This window comes from Pelodiscus sinensis, chromosome 2 (assembly GCF_052426305.1).
Source record: "Pelodiscus sinensis isolate ZL-2025 chromosome 2, ASM5242630v1, whole genome shotgun sequence".
Lineage (NCBI taxonomy): Eukaryota > Metazoa > Chordata > Testudines > Trionychidae > Pelodiscus > Pelodiscus sinensis.
Window position 1 is genome coordinate 111,147,139 of NC_143053.1, and position 17,566 is coordinate 111,164,704.

Sequence of the window (17,566 nt, forward strand, 5' to 3'; positions counted from 1 at the left end):
CCGGCTACACCTCTGATAGTAAAAGAACCTACATACATGCTAGTAAGCTTTCCAATATGGGCTCTGCTAGTAGTAAGTATTTCACATCTTATCAAGGAGTTTTTCCTGTGGTTACAAGTTCACAACAGCCTCAGTTCAGAACAAACACGCCCATCGGGGAGCCGATTGCCTTGCCGGGCCCCTGCGCAACGTGGGAGGGCAGGGGAACTGACAGCATTTGTGGGCCCCTGGGCAAACTGTGTGTGTGGGGGGGGAAGGGAGGAGGCTGGCTCCTGGAAGGAACGGGTCCTTGGGTGGAAGCCAACCCCAGCACTCACAGCCACCTGGAACATGCCATGAGGTGTTCCGGTGGCATCTTGAAGTGCCTGGGGCTCTGACCATTGCCACAGCAGCAGCTGGAAGCCCTGGGGCCCTATGAATCACTGGGCCTCGGGGCAACTTCCCTCTTTGCCCCCCATTATCGGCGGGGGGGCTGTCTTTGTGCTCCCAGAAGAGGCAGGGTTGGGGCAGCTAGCCCTCAGTACCACCCAGACTGTGGCACGTCTCCCCCAGCTCTCGGCATTGCTTGGAGTATGCGGTGCTCCGGCGCTGATTTAAGGGGCCCAGGGCTCTGGAGACGTTACCCTCTTTGTGCCCTCCTCTTCCCCCATGCACAGGTTAGCCATTCCACTTACTCCTTTGATCTTCAGATAGTAGGAACAGATAGCCAGAAGACAATGGCCCTTTTCTTAGGCTGTAGTATCTAAAAGCTGGGTTTTCCTGTAACCAGGGAGCAGAGATATGCATTCACCTCTCCCTGGATATTTCACAGGAAATCCACTTCACACAGTGTTCCAAAAGACCTTTCTTCTCTGCCACATTGTTCAATAGAATCTTTTGATCATCCCGGCCCACAATAATACATAACCTTTGTATTGAATACAATGGACTCCATAGATACTTAAATTTAATTCAGCAAGGTTTTTCCAGGATACTGCTGCGTCTGTCACACCTACCATTGCTAACACTGGTGCACTGCCATTATCAGTATTGGGAGCCACAGGTTAGCTAGCTGTCTGACTTGTTCTGAATGGGTATATTTGACCTGATGCTGAAAATGGCTACAAGAGCCAGACAGCGATCTCTATGGGTGCTCCCAGTGGGGCTAGTAGAGATACAGCTGGACTGGTGTTAACTCTGATATCCTACAAAACATTTCTACCTTAGGAATCACAGGAAACAGTGATCAGCTAAATTGGGGCAAACCATGACTTGCCCTTATCTATTCTTAAGGCCACTGATGGTGATCTGCCCCAGTTCCTGACTCAGGTAATACAAGGCCTTCCACTGAAAGCTCTTTAGGCAGGGATCCCTCTATGAGCACATGGTCAGTGCTAAGCAAGATAAATAGGAAGAATACAATATAATGCTCCTTTATTTTGTAAATCCTATTTCATACAAGCTCTCTTAAAGGCTACATTTACACTGCACCTCTCTTGCACAAAAACCTATGCAAATGAAGCACGGATTAGCATATTGCCACACTTCATTTGCATAATTAATTAGGGGCTGTTTTTGTGCAAGAGGCTTTTGCGCAAAAAGGAGCTGTGTAGATGGCTCCTTTTTGTGCAAAAACTCCCTCTTGTGCAAGAGCCGTTCTTCCTCATTAGAATGGCTCTTGCGCAAGAGGGGGTTTTTGTGCAAAAAGGAGACGTCTACACAGCTCCTTTTTGTTGAAAAGCCTCTTGTGCAAAAACAGCCCCTTATTAATTATGCAAATGGAATGTGGCAATATGCTAATCAACACTTCATTTGCATAGGCTTTTGCGCAAGAGAGGTGCAGTGTAAATGTAGCCAAAGTGTTTGTGTTTTATTTGTTAGTACTAGGTATTACAGTTATTCTCAGTTCTGGTATGCAGCATATCTCAAGGGCATATTCACACACAAGTTACATGGGCATAATTAAAGTGGCACAATACCAGTCATGTGGACATAGCTATGCTTGTCTAGAAGTGCTTACAATAGCTGTTCTGATACGGGAAGGGAAATAAGCCCTATTGGTAAAAAGGCACCTTACCATAACGTAACTATATCTTCTCTAGGAGTTGTTCTGATTTAACTAATTTGATTGAAAATATAATCGTCTCCCTCCCCCAGTCACATAGTTATTCTTGTACAAAAACTCATATATAGATCTCACCAGGCCTTATTTTCCTTGCATGGCCTTCTGCCTTCATTCTGAATTTGTGGCTGCTTTTCACACCAATTGCAATGTTAAATTCACCAACCCTACTTCAGAAGTCTGCTTCAAAGGATTTTTTACTTCAGCTGCATCTACACTGGCATGATTTTGCGCAAATAATTTTAACGGAAAAGTTTTTCCGTTAAAAGTATTTGCACAAGAGAGTGTCTACACTGGCATGTGCTTTTGAGCAAAAGATGTGCTTTTGCGCAAAAGCATCCGTGCCAGTGTAGACGCTCTCTTGCGCAAGAAAGCTCCGATGGCTATTTTAGCCATCAGGCTTTCTTGCGCAAGAAATTAACATTGCTATCTACATTGGCCTCTTGCGCAAGAATACTTGCGCAAGAGGGCTTATCCCTGAGTGGGAGCGTCAGAGTATTTCTGCAAGAAGCACTGATTTTGTACATTACAACGTCACTGTTCTTGCACAAATACTCATGGCTAGTGTAGACAGGCGGCAAGATTTTGCACAAAAGCACCTACTTTTGTGCAAAATCTTACCAATGTAGACACAGCCTTCATGTTTTGGCGCTTGTAGGCCCAGTGGTACAGATAAAGGACAATACATGGCATTTATGTAAGAACTCTGTAGATAAGTACTTGTGTTGCTTGGGCCTCTGATTTTGGAAGAATTCTAAGCAGCAGCATGGTTAAGGAGGAATATATAGTTATTGAAACAGATGACAATCCTTTTAAAAAGTAAATTTTCAAGATTTACAAGCTAATCTCATTTCTAGCTTTCTTCTTTTTGAAAGCACTTTGACTCTTCAGAGTAGATCTGGGATAACACGGGATTGCTTTATTATGGTGGACATCCACTGATGTAGCTGGACCAGTGCAGACCAGATCTATGAGCTGTAATTTGCAAGGGTGCTGTTTATTACTGCTTAAAACTCAGGTAGATTGCACTGCTGCAAGCAAAAGGTCATTACAGTTTATTATCCAATATGTCTTAGGGAGACACTTGCATGCAATTAGTGGCACTTGGGAATTGCTGCCTGAAAAAGATGTAGGTGAGGCTGGTATTTCCCAGTAAATGCTTTAGATTGTAGCTCATCTGTATAGCCAAGACCATTCCGTGTCATCTGTTTGCCACTATACTAACCAGGATTTGAAAACAAGTGATTTGGGTTTTTCCAAACTGAGGATAAAAGCACCAGAGCAGAAGCATTTTTCCTACTTTATTATTCATGTTATGGGAGAAGTCAGCAACCAGAGATCATAGTTCTATTGTAATAGACACTGTGCACACTTGTAATAAAAGGACAGTTCTTACTTCAGATAGCACCCAGTCTACAGTGTATGACATGTTTTCTGATTTAACCAAATTGGTGCAACTTGCTTGTGTTAACTATCTTAAATCAGTTTAAGGCCTGCTCTGCACAGATTTGTGGGTTAGGGGTGTGATTTTTTAAAATTGCAATAGTTATACAGGTACAACCTGTAGCCTGGTACAGTTATCTTGGTACAATGCCTTAAACTGGTATCGCTTACTTCCCTTCCTGGATAGGAAGATTCTATGAAGTTGTCAAGGGACAACCAACCCTTGGCGGCCCCTTGAGCCTAATCTCTTTTGAGTGACAGGACAGCTCAACTGCCTCAATCTGTATCATGACCCTCTATTCAGGATATTATGGCCTAGTGGCCTCAGTCACAGTATATGTCTCCCTATTCAGGGCATCACAGCCCAAGGGCCTCAGTCTATGCACATAACCCTCTAGTCAGGGTCGTCTGGCCTGACAGCCTTAGTCCCTTCTACTCAGGATATTACGGCCCAACAGTCTTGGTCCACATATGCAGGGAAAACTCCCCCACATGGGGGTATATATGGGGTAGTAGGGGTCCCAGCCCAGGGCCTTGTTAGCAGTGGCACAGTCCATTGCTTGTTCAGCAGGGAATCCTGCTGCAACACACTGAGCACTCAGGGAGCAATTCTCTGCCCTGGGCGACTTCCTACCAATACAGGCAGTCCCCGTGTTACGTACAAGATAGGGACTGTAGGTTTGTTCTTAAGTTGAATCTGTATGTAAGTCGGAACTGGCGTCCAGATTCAGCCGCTGCTGAAACTGATCAGTTTCAACAGCGGCTGAATCTGGACGCCAGTTCTGACTTACATACAGATTCAACTTAAGAACCCCAGGCATCCCCAAGTCAGCTGCTGCTGAAACTGATCAGCAGCTGATTCCAGGAAGCCCGGGGCAGAGGCTTCCTGTAGTCAGCCACTGGTCAGTTTCAGCAGCGGCTGACTTGGGGACACCTGGGGCAGAGCAGCTGGGGTGCTGCTGGGTTGGTCCAGTAGCGCCGCCGCTCCTCGGCGCTACTGGACCAACCCAGCAGCACCCCAGCTGCTCTGCCCCAGGCGTCCTGATTCAGCCGCTGCTGAAACTGACCAGCAGTGGCTGAATCAAGACGCCTGGGGCAGAGCAGCTGGGGTGCTGCCGGGTTGGTCCAGTAGCGCCGAGAGCAGCGCTACGGGACCAACCGGCAGCGCCCCAGCTGCTGTACCACAGGCGTCCGGAGCAAAGCCGCGGAGCACGGGGGCAGCGGGACAGCCCAGACACGCCGTGCTGCCCTCGGGCTGCGTGGCTTTGCTCTGCTTTGCTCCCCGTCTCCCTGGTCTGCAGACCAGGGAGACGCTGAGCAAAGCGGCGGAGGACCCGGGGCCGGACCCGCGGCGCTTCCAGATCAGCTGGAAGCGCCGCGGGTCCGGCCCTGGGTCCTCCGCGGCTTTGCTCAGTGTCTCCCTGGTCTGCAGATCAGCGCTGAGATCCAGATCAGATCAGATCAGCGCTGTGGGTCCGGCCCGGGTCCTCCGCGGCTTTGCTCCCCGTCTCCCTGGTCTGCTGGCTCCCCCAGCAGACCAGGGAGATGGGGAGCAGCTTTTCTCGCCCCGGAGGAGGCGGGCGGCGGGACCAGGCGTCCCGCTGCTCCAGTCCTCCGGGGCGAGAAAATCCCTGTTCATAACTGCGGATCCGACGTAAGTTGGATCCGCGTAACTCGGGGACTGCTTGTACCTGGCAGAGGTCCTTCCCATAGTCCCACTCTAGTTCTATGGCTTCTCTGGTAACCGCTCTCGGCCTGGCTTCTGCAGCTTGATCTGGCCATGCTCCTCACCCAGGACCTCCTGCAGCACCTCCTTCAGCAGCATTACTATCCAGTTCATTGCTTTGGGGACACCATAGCAGTAAAGCAAGGAACATAGGCTTAGCAAAACAGTTCCCATGTGCACTTTATTCTTAAAAATGACACTGTAGATCTGTGGAAAACAAATTGCTGAATTCAAACCTTCCCCCCCTCCCCCCGAATGTGCTCTCACCACTCTTGAGAGTCCTGATTTTGGTCCGAGTTCTCAAACCATCTAGTTCTTCTTACGCGATTAGTCTAATCTTCTTGCTTCCAGCATTTATTAGCTTTCCTTGGTTAGAGAAGAACCACTTTTTAAAACCAACTCTGTCCCATATTTCCACCATGTGCTTCAAGCTGGGGAAAGTCCAGTCTCCAGCTACCCCCTGCCTCCAATCAGCTTCTGCATAAAGACATCAAGCCTCAGCGGACTGCTACTCAATGCTACTTAGTGGAAGCTCTACTCTACAATGGAGGTGACCATTGCAAATGACAAGACAAAATAGAATTCACAATGTGACACAGACATGTCCCCTAGTTAGCCACAAAACTAGCAAGCTGCATTTGCTAATTATGAGCTTAGAAGAACTGACTTAAGGAGCCATGCTTCTGCTTGGGCCCCATTGGTGATTTTTACAGCTGTACTTGTAGGTGATTGAATTTGCCTTTGGTTTATCATGTGTGCCAGATTTTGGACATGGTTCTGCAATTGGATCCAGCATGGTGGAAGGAGCCACATTGGACTCACCTGCATCCATGCAGGTGCAGTTGGAGAATTGGGACCCTAAGACCATAAACGCCTTCAGAAGGATGGTGACTTCCTTTATGTTTGTACAGCACCAAGCGTACAGATGGCACTCAGCAAATGATAGCGGGAAGGGTTAATACTGAACATACGTAGCACATACGTATGAGTGGGGGCTCCCTGACAGAAAAGTTTACAAGCAAAGGCAATGAACATGACTAATGAATGCTGGTAGTGAGAGCAAACCGTTATTTGACACTGGGAATAAAATGCTCCTCTCATCTTTACTGTGCCACTTTTTAACTACTGGATAAAACTTAGTGCCTTGAATGCCACAGTAGCAGCACACACAGCTGGAGTCCAGCAGACAGAAAAAAGATTATTGTTTTGTTTTGTATGTTTTATGTTTTCCATGGCTTATATCAGCAGTAAAGAACTCTTGAGTCTGGCACTTCCTTGCAGTGAATGGTTGGCAACCTTCAGTGGCTCCAGCTGATCATTAGTTGCCAGGAAGTGCCAAAAAAGAAAGGTCATTATTGTAGTAATGAGAGCCCCTGGAGTGTTAGTCTTCACATGCATAAAAAAAGATTTATTCAGACAAAGTTTCAAAACTGCATGCTTACAATAGAGTCAAACAAGAGTAGATAATGAACAAATAGTTATCCTACTGCTCCAATGACATTGCTTAAAAATATAAAGTGAATTTAAAAATGATACACTCATATCATATCTATCCCAAAATTAAGGTGAAAACATCTCTTCTAAAAGTTCCCCTCCCTTCCCTGGTTCATAATTGAAATTCTACAGTTTTATATGGTGAGAAAGAAAATAACTTAGGGGACAGCTGGAAACTGCTCAGTTGATATCAACGATCATGGCTGAGTTAATGCATGTTAATATAGCTATAAAATCAGAGGGCCAAATTCTGATCTCTGCTACTTGGTGTAAATCTAAAGCACCTGTATTGAATCAGAAGAGATTCTCCCGATTTACGCTGAGTCCGACTGAGATGAGTCTGTGGCCTAAAGAATACGACCAGTAGCACAAAGCAGCCAGCAGGGCAATGTCGTCTGAGTGAGGAAAACTTTTGTCATTTTAGAAAATTGCACCTCTGGTTGACTCTGCAAATCCTTGCTCATTTCAGTACTTTTGATGCAATAGATTTAAGAGTTGTTCAGCAGGTGAACATGATAGAACCTTGCAAGTCTTTTATGATTAATTACTTTGTGTGAAGTTGCTTTGATAGTTTGTATTGTGAAAGGAATTTTGCAAGGAGATGCTTCAAAATGGCACGATAGATCGTTCATTCTCCGGGTATTAGAATTAAGCAGTAAGAACAGCCATACTGTTCCATCTAGCCAATAACTTTTGACAGTGGCCAGTTTCAGATGCTTCAGAGGGAGTGAATAAAACAGACAATTTGAGCAATTCATCCCATCAAGCAGTCTCAGCTTCTGGTAGTCAGCGATTTAGGGACATTTGAAGTATGGAGATGCATCCCTGACCACCTTGGCTAATAACCATTGATGGACCTTTCCTGCATTAACTTACCTAATTCTTTTTTGAATCGAAGATGGTCATGGATGCAACCTCATGGAGAAATCAACAGAGGTACATCAATTTGATGAGCTTGTCCAGAGTTTGTAAAGAACTTTGATCTTCAGGGATGAAAAATGCCACAAGTGAAAAAATGTGATTAAAATAAAACTGTCTGTCAGACCTTTTTCTAAACACCAAGATGAGGCAACTTATGGCTATGTCTACATTGGCATGATCTTGCACAAATACTCTTTAACGCAAAAGTTTTTGCGTTAAAGTATTTGCGCAAGAGAGCGTCTACACTGGCATGTGCCTTTGCACAAGAGATGTGCTTTTGCACAAGAGCATCCGTGCCAGTGTAGACGCTCTCTTGCGCAAGAAAGCTCTGATGGCCATTTTAGCCATCAGGCTTTCTTGTGCAAGAAATTCATGTTGCCTGTCTACACTGGCCTCTTGCGCAAGAACAGTTGCGCAAGAGGGCTTATTCCTAAGCGGGAGCATCATAGTTCTTGCGCAAGAAGCACTGATTTCACACATAAGAACGTCAGTGTTCTTGCACAAGAACTCCCCGCCAGTGTAGACAAGCAGCAAGTTTTTGTGCAAAAGCGGCCGCTTTGGTGCAAGATTGCACCAATGTAGATAGACACAGCATGAATAAAAAAGATTTGTGATGTTTTTAGAGACAAAATAAGCAATAAAAATAACTAGCATACTTCTACAGCACCTTCTGCCCATGGATCTGAAAGCATTTTACAACAATGCATTTTACCTCTCAAGACCCTGGGAGATACAGATTAGTAACAGGGGTATGGAGATGGTAATTGTCTCACTCAAGTTTGCACTGGAAAGTGGTGACAAAGTCAGCAATATAATTGAGGTCTCCTGATTTCCTCACCTGTGCCTTAAGCACAAGACCCTCCTTTGTCACTAATGAATGTATCTAATGTATCATTAGAATTAGCTCCTTTAGGCCACGGACATTCGAATGTCTGAAGGACATACCTGTGTGTTATTCATCCACACTGGTGGTTTTCCTTGGAGATTTTATAGCCAAAAAAGCTCAAAAAGGCCATAGTCGGTTGAATGGTGAAAGCAAACTTGGTACTTCAGTCAACGTCACCCCTTTCTGTTGGTTACAGGACAGCCTTCTAACTGATTGCAATTGAATCCTTCTGAGGAGGAAGGATCAGCATTGTCATGTCAGGTTAAAAATGAAAGAAAAGTTGAGGGAGACTCTTCTAGGTTCCACAAGCAGGTAGTGTCCAGTGTGGAGAGGAAAAGTAAAATTTAGAGTGATGTGAAGATGGGACCCTGAGCTGTGGCTGTGCTCTAGAATTATATTTGCTATTGAATATTATTTTGATTATTAATGTATATAGCCAATTTGGTATTTGGGTCTTATTTAATGGCTGCAGCAATGATGTTATTAAATCAGCTTGCTACCAGCAATGATGGCTCCACAGCTAGCAGATGTGTTTATTCTTAATGAGATTTCTATGCTGTTCAGTATATGATTTGGTCCTTTCTGTGCTTGGAAAGCTTTTTCTCTTCATTTGCAAAGTAGGCAATACATTCTGGGCAGAGCGGAGCCGCTTCTATGTTGGAAAATAAACAACTTAATAGCAAGTAAGTGTATAATGTTGGTTGCAAATACAACCTTGAGCAAAAGCTCTGCCAACTCATTTGAGTTTAGATCTGCTGCAGCAGTTTGAACTGCTCAAATGTTAAAAAGATGCTAAGAATCAGCCCAAGGCATTTTTCAGTGTTACAGACTTTCTGATCACATTTGTGGTGGTCACTTGTTTTTGGGTGTGCTAATATTGGGCATAAAAAACATGCCACAAGGCTGGTCACAGGACATTGGGAAGAGGCAGAAATAGCATTGCCAGCTACTGAATTTGAAGTAATTTACAGTTGTGTCACACCATACCATGATTATACTTGTTCATGGCCTAGCACAAAATAAAACAGTGGGGAAAAAACCCATTATAAACAGCCACACTCAGCTGCTTCCTTTTGTGGCTGTTCCATGCAATTTGCCGGTTTGGTAAATAGGTAGAGGGGGCCAGGGACCTAGATTAAAGGCATTCAGCTCACAGTAGACTTAAAGGAAGACTGCAGTGTAATGACACTCCAGTAGTTACTGAATTTGATTGTGAAGGCTAAATTGTTAAAGATTCTTTTGATGTATCTTCTATGTGGTCTGCTACAACTTTAATTATGATTTTGCATCCACTCTACCATTCTGAAAGAGGGCCATCTTATCAGCCTTTGATGAGGAGTTATTAACACAGAGTAACCTTGAAGACCATGGTTCACAGGGGATTCAGTCTGACGCTAATTAACTAGATAGAAAAGTGCTGTTTTGATACATTGTTGAGATTTAGGGAATATTCTATTTGAATGCAGGAGAGCAAGAATTCTCAATGTTGTACAGAGAAGCCAGCTGCATAAAGATACTGCAATTGTTTTAAGGTAAGTGTACCTTATAAGAACTTTAAAAGCACACTGTTTTCACTTGCATACAAGACTCTTCCTAATATGCATAGTCGATTTAAATTTCTTGCTAAGAAGTAGCGTACATTCACAATACATTGATGGAGCTGCTGCAACAGTGAGATATTTGATAAGAAGAATTCTTTAAAGGAGAGAAAAATCAAGGGGGGCTATGTTGGGATAAGAAGAATTCTTTAAAGGAGAGAAAAATCAAGGGGGCTATTTTGGAAATTATGCATATTTATATTAAAAATAATTGTGCAGGGCAAAATTCTAATAGTCTTACATTGAATAGTACCACATAATCCTATTGAAATAAATGGTACTATTTATGAAGTAAGGGTCTATTAAGTTGGGATAAAACTATTAAATTCTGCAAATCCTTTCACTCTGGCCAAAAATATAAGGACCTGTATACAGTATGATTATTGCAGAAATTATGTAGATCAGGCGCCTAGAACTAGAGTGTTGGAAGCTATATAATTAAGAAGACTGCAGTTATACATTAATAAATGTGAAGCATTGTTTATTTTTATTTAAAAGGAAACTTCTAAAAAATTGTGCTGAATCAACCTTCATTTTCCTGGGCTCAGCTCTCTTTGACTAAGCTAATTCTGCCCTTTTTACTTAAGAGCCTTTGTACATGTCTTCTGCTAAGCAAAATTCCCTAGCTCAGGTTACTGCTCTTCAACAGCTCTTATCAGTCAGTCCTACCTATTACAGCCTCCAGTAGCACTTACTAGTTCTTTCCTTTTCTACTTTCTGATCTGATCCCTCCATCTTTGCAGAGGCCAGGAGCCTTCTATGGGGCCCCATTAGGAAAAAACTAATTAGTCACAGCTGAACTTGACCCCATTCTCTCTTAAAGAAGCCAGTCACCTAGAACAGGGGTTTTCAAACTTTTTTCCCCCTCATGACCCAGTTCAGTAGAAGAAAATTGTTGATGTCCACAACCCAACATAATTTGACCAGAGCATGGGCTCTGGGGTGGGGCTGAGGATGACAGTTTTGGGGTTTGGGGTGGGGGATGGAAGTCAGAGCTGGAACAGGAACCTTGAGTAGCTCCCAGTCAGTGACACAGCGACGGCAAGGAGCTAAGGCAGGCTTCCTGCTTCTCCTGGCACAACAGTTGCCAGATGGTTTAACCAAAAATACCGAACACACTCCCCCCCCCCCCCCCCCAAAAAAAATAACCACCAGGGGAAAAATTCTGTCGGGGGAGGAAGGAGGGAGACCAAAGTTGTTGGGGGAGGGGGGGGAAGATCCTGAGAGTTAAGCCAAAAAAAATAAAAAAAACCCAGCATGGCCCCTTTAAGAAATGCTTTTGAGGCTTTTTGGCCCTAACAGGCTGGCGGCGGCCATCCACCATTTTGTCTTCCTGCTCTGGGTGAGACAGCTCCCCTGGGGAACCAAGTAAGCACCCGGGATTTTCGCCTCCTGGCTGGGAAAAAAATCAGTAAATACCGGACATTTTAGGTGTTTTTTTACCGGGCAGACGGCAAAAATACCGGACACCTGGCAGCCGAACCTGGCACCACAGACCATGCAGCCCTCAGAAGCAGCCAACAGCAGTTCCCAGCCAAAGGGAGTGTGGAGCTAGTGCTCAGGGTAGAGACACTGTGTCGATCCCTGTGTGCTCTGCCCCCCCTCCCAATGCCTAAGAGCTGGTGCTGGCTGCTTCTGGGGTGCAGTGCAGTCTGCAGTGCAAGGACAGGCAGGGAGCTCCTTTAGCCCCCTACTGGTCACCTGATTCTCCTGCAGCAATGAGACCCAGTGCCTGACATTCTACAACCCAGACCCATAGTTTGAAAATCACTGCCCTAGGATGTATGCTCCAGTGTAACAACAGATTCAAATGGTGGTTAAGGAGCAGGTGACGGAGTCCTAACAGTAGTCAGAGGTATTTATTAGTATTATCTAGCTTCTTCCCTTCTCTCTCCCTCATTCTTTATCTGGATTTCCTAGATTCCTTTGTTGCAGTGAGGTATGTCAGGGCCTGAACTTGGCAGCTGGGAAATTAAAGTTGCAGATAATTTTGCTGTCTTGATTTGTTAGCAACAGACAGGTGCCAAGTGATTTTAGGTAGTTTCTTGAAAGAGAATGAGCATAGCAAGAGACAAATCGAAAGAATTGCTGCAGGGTAAATCTTGATGTTCAGATAGGAAAATTGAGTCAGTCAAAGTTTGGTTTAGAAATTCAGCACAAAATATCCTCCTGCCTCAGTCCCTATACATGTCTAAGGTTGTCAGATGGTTTCAATAAAAATACTGGACATACTTGACATTACATCACAATCTACATTACATCTTATTTAGGAAATACCAGACATTTTTATTTTGTCATTTATATTTTCTCAATTTGTTTCCCGAACAGAAAGCTCAAATACTGGACTGTCCGGTTCAAAACCAGACACCTGGCATCTCTATGCAGGTCACTACAGATTATGAAACTGGATTAATATACACAATAGTTTGTGTGTTAATGAAAATACCATGGGTTGCATGATGAGGAGCAATGTGCCTTACATATTTGAGATGCTGTTAGATTTATTCCAGTTACTTTGAATGTTTGATCACAAACCTAATATATTTTTCTGTTTTTAAAAAAAGAAGTGTTTTATACAAGTGCGCAAATGACTTCACAAGGCCCCAAAGCTGTGGAAACTCAGAGCCATAGTTTATAGTCAAGCATTTAAAACAAGTGGAGTTATGCTAGTTTTCCCCCTCTGAGGATCCAGACCATTGTGTCACCAGCATGCAAAAGAGAAACAAGATCAGTGTGGAACAATTGGTGATTTACATGTAGCTTTCCTACAAGAGATTAATTTGTTCCTCTCTGTGCTAAGGTATGCTAGAGGAGAGTGACTGTATAGCCCAACTCTGCAGCTCCAAGGGTACTCTGGATTCCGTCAAGATTCTCCTCTCTCCCAGTACATGGGATTGATGGGCAGAGATATGGAGGAGTGCACAATAGAGGCAGCAGAGGGCCAGGAATCTCAAGGGATCTGATTCCACAATCCTATGGGTTTTTCAGTTCCTTGGAACAACCTCCCTTCCATTCTTCTTCATAATAAGGCACACAGCACAGTGGTAGGAAAAGGAGTCATGCTGCCAGAGGCTGCTGACCCTCCTTTGTGCCCTGTAACTATCTGGAGGGAGCCAAAGAGCACGCAGCAGGAGTGGATGCTGTCTGAGGCAGCATCACTTTTCCTCACAGTAGGTCAGATACCGTTTTAGGAGGGAAATATCCCAGGTACTGTGGCCCTGCCTCTCTATTCTCAGGTCCAGTCCATGTTTTAATCCCTGTGGAGCTTCCGCAGAGGGAAGAAAGGTGATTTATATAGAACTAGCTGGAGTTACCCAGCATTGCTCGGGGAAGTTGATATAACTGAGGGGAGGGAGAGGGAAGGGAGCCGTGCGCCTGCCACCGGCACCCCAGCCTGCCCTCCACTTCCTTGTCCCTCCGCCAGCCTTAGTGAGTGACTGTCCCCGCCGCTTCCCCCAGGAAGCTGCTTCTCCCCACACTGCCAAGCTCTGTGCAGCCCTGGGGAGAGGCATTGGTCTCTCATCTCTTCCCTCCCACAGTCCCTTAAAACCTTCTCCTGGATGACCGGTTATCCCATGCAAAGTTTGGTTGCGGTAGCTCTTCTAGTGTCCAAGTTATTAGCATACAAACATTCTCCTTTATATATTATAGATAGATAATTTTCTCCCTTGCATACCCTCCCCTTCAGGTAGCAGAGTTCTTGGCAATGTCCCCTTGTGTAGCGACAAGGGAAAGTTAAATTGTCTTTTCAGCTGCCCTTGTTAGACTAGACTCCTGTCTATTACCAGGTTCTGAATCATGCCCTGATCTGGGATCCATGAAAACATTAGGCATGATTAGTGTAATGCCCCCCAATGCACGGGGCAGTCCAAACAATAGTTATTAGAATAGATCTTAAAGGGAAAGAAAGTGGCCAAGGTGAACTCAACCCATGCAATTAGTTCCGGTCGTGTGTTGCAGGGGCATCATTTTAGAAAAATTCTCCAAGGGCAAAGGTGTGTCACCATTCCTCCTTCTGTCTCCCTGGTGAGACCGTGGCTGTTTGTGGGTGATTAGTACTGCCTCATTTAGAGGAAGTAGAGGGTGTCCAAGGGCTGGTAGTGTGTCTCACTTATGACTGGTCTGGGACAGGACTTGGGGCTAGCTTGCTCCGTGCTTAGCTCTGGGCAATGCCAGCGCTTCCTGCCTGGACTGCAGGGAGAAGGAGGTGGCATATTAGGCTGCTTAAGAGAATCTGTCATTCTTCCTCCTCGTAGATCTAGTATGGTATGTTGTCCCTCCTTCCTAGTGCACAGAGTCAGAATGCCCCTCAAATTTGGTCTGCCAGCTCTCCATCATGACAGACCAGTGGCTGTGTCAGATTTGAGTGAGTGACATTGTGACCTGGTAGACTGGATCTCAACACAACTCAAATTTGGCTTGGCTGACCTTCTGTTGCCATCTCCCTCTCCCTGCTGTCTAGGCAGGAAGTTGTGACATTGCAGTAATGACAGAGGGTCATCCAGGCCAAATTTGAGTGCTGAGACCCAGTCTGTGAGGTCACAATGTACTTGCTTCAAGGGCCAAATTCTGAAAGGTGCTGAGCACCAGCAAATCCCATTGATGTCACCGAAACTTTTGGGTGCTCCCTGCTTTTCAGAATTTGGCCCAGCTGGGGTTTTATCCAAGAGACAAGTGTTTAAAGACGGACGCTGAATGAACTTCATATGTGTGTTAAGTTATGGACTAAAATTCTTTACCTTTTTTGCTGGAAAAAAGTTATCTATTTGAAATAGCTGTTTTCTAGACAAATTATTGTGTTGTCCAAAAATATACAGTAAGATTGGTCTTTGTTAGTGTAATATAAAACAGAAAGGCTAACTCGTTCACTTGTATCTTTTTGATACTTCTTTTAGCTTGCAAATAGCCAGGCAGCTTAATTTTTTTGTTTAAGCAAACTTTTTTTTTTTTTTAAAGTAGGATTTACTTTTAGGCTGAGGCTTTCTTGCCAAGTTTCATCTCCAGGGCACATTTTTATGTTTGAGTTATAAACCCTGAAAATAGGATAATGGAATGGTCTTTATAATGAAAATGTATGGCAGAGCATAGCTATGCAGTTGGTGCCAGCAGAGTACCAAAAGTGATTTTTCACAGCATGAGCCCTTTGACAAAACAAAGGGTTAGAGAGAGAGAGAGATTTTTTTCCCCTTTTTTTCTTGGGTTGTTGGCCATTCTAATGCCAGGAGAGGGGCTGGGAAGTGGTTTGAGTAAGGATAAAGTGGGATTTAATACCAAAGGTAATTAAAAATGTATCTGGAAGAATTTCAGGGCCAAAAGTACCGCTGGTGGCTGGGGCAGATTCAGTCTTAGGACCGCTCCAGTGAAGGTACTGGGATGAATTGGCTCATTACTTGCATTTGGATGATAGGTGAATAAAGAGGCTTTAATAGGGATTGAGTGATCCGGTGGGGGAGAGGACAGGGTTAGAAATCAGAAAATCTGGGTTCTGATCTTAACTCTGTTTCATATGTGACCTTGAGCAAGACACTTTGCGTAGGTTCCCCATCTGCAGAATGGAGATGATACTAGTGTACCCACTTTTGCAAAGTGTTGTTTTATAGCTTGAACATATCTTATATTTGAAAATGTAAATTTACATGGAGCTAAAATATCAGGTGCCTTTTGATTAGGAAAGGAGGATGGGTTTGGGTGAAAAAGATAAGCAGCGAGGGACTTTTTTCAGAGACACACCTCAGCAGTTGGAAAATGGAAAAATAAATTAACAAAGTAAGTTGACATGGAAACACTTACTGACAAATTTGGCTGACAGGAAACCAACTGAATAAAGCTCAGTAGGGAAGGAAGGGAGAGAAAGAAAGCATGAGTGAAAGGCGTTTTAAGCAATGTAATATATTACTGTAACCAGAGCAATTGCAAATGAAGAGGGAAAGAAAGAACAGTTGGAGAGCTGCTGCTACTACTGCGTTTCTGTGGCTATGTCTAGACTACGGAGTTCAGGGAACCAATCTGCTCTTCTGACATTTTTTGTGGAAGAGCAGATGCACTCTTTCAGATGCCCTGTCTTCCTCGTTCCCTGAGGAAGAAGGGCTTTTCCAAAAAAAGAGGTTTTTCCGAAATTTGGCCCCTCTACACTAGGCCAAATTTCGGAAAAGCCTCTTCCGACAAAACTATTGGAAAAAGGTATGCAAATTGCGTACCTTTTGCCAAAAAAAAAGCGGCAGTCTAGACATAGCCTGAGTCCATGGGTAGACTGTACCTATCGGTACAGCCCTCAGAAAGGAGTGGCATGCATTTGCATTGTCTCAAGAGGAGAGTGACAATCCCTCCTGTGATCCTACCTTTCTCCAGGAAGGGATGAATTTGATACAGCCCTTTGTCAAGTGTAGCAAGTTGTCCACCGTCTGCAGGCTCAGTGGGGTTAGGAGGAAATGCAACGGGGAACAGGGTGGAGCTCCGTTCCCCTCCTCGGCTAGAACTCTCATCATCTTTAGCTGTCATGGTGAGAGCCCTCCCTCTTGTCCTGGTCTACTGTAATGACTGTGGCACAGCTCTGCTGGCTAGTACACTGTGGGGGGAAGATTTGAGTCAAGCCTCCTCTCAGCTCCCTGCCTTTTCCCATCCCCTTCTAACCTGGATAAACAATAATTAGCATAGGATATTTGGAGATATTCATACAGTCCTTCCCTTCAGACACAATCACCAAATGGGAGTGGTGGGAACTTGGCACAGGCTGCTGGGGTTAGCTGCTTGTTCCTTCATGGCTCAGTAAAAACAAAAATCTCAGAGGCAATCAGAGTAGGGGTTTAGTTTCACTCTCTTTCGACGATCCCTGGACTATCATGGAAATCAAAACATCTGATGGAGGTATCCATTGAAAGTGCCATTGACTGGCTCCATTTCTGTGCCTGACATACAGTCTGTGGAGGATTGTCTCCTTTCCTGCCTTCACTCCCTGCCACCATGGTGGAGAATGCCATGGTAGGACTTGCCACAGAGCAAGGTTTCTTTTTCTAACATTGATACCTCTGTTTTCATAAGGGACTGAGTAAAAAGTGTAAGCAGCTGCATGATGGGAATGCACTTTTAAGGGGGTAAGAAGAGAATCTTTTATTAAACAGGCCAGTGTTGGGTTCTGAAACCACCCTGCTGACCTTCCCAAACCATTGTACAGCAAAGCAGGAGGCAGCTAATCTAGTGGCTGCTGGAGGAAGCAGTCTAGCATGAGTTGGTTAAGTGCTGGGGGAAACCTCAGATATTCAGGGCTGGTTCACACCAGTGTTCCCTCTAAGCTGCGGGGCAGCACAGCCTCAAGGTGATTCATCAGCCCCATCCATTCAGAGGCTCAGGGCTCCATGCATGGAGCTGACTGACTGAGCAGGGCTGATTAATCACCAGTA

At 44.7% G+C, this 17,566-nt stretch overlaps 1 protein-coding gene across 2 annotated transcripts in view; it reads left to right on the top strand.

Moving 5' to 3' along the window:
* The window catches only part of GFOD1 (Gfo/Idh/MocA-like oxidoreductase domain containing 1), a 110,675-nt gene that overhangs the window by 13,847 nt on the left and 79,262 nt on the right, over nucleotides 1-17,566 (top strand). The window contains exon 1 of one of the 2 annotated variants that reach the window (XM_025179344.3): nucleotides 10,059-10,103. The exons of the other annotated variant lie outside the window; for it this stretch is intronic. The gene's annotated coding sequence lies outside the window, so the exon portion shown is untranslated. Of the gene's footprint in view, nucleotides 1-10,058; nucleotides 10,104-17,566 lie in introns of those variants that run through there. 2 annotated transcript variants of the gene reach the window in all.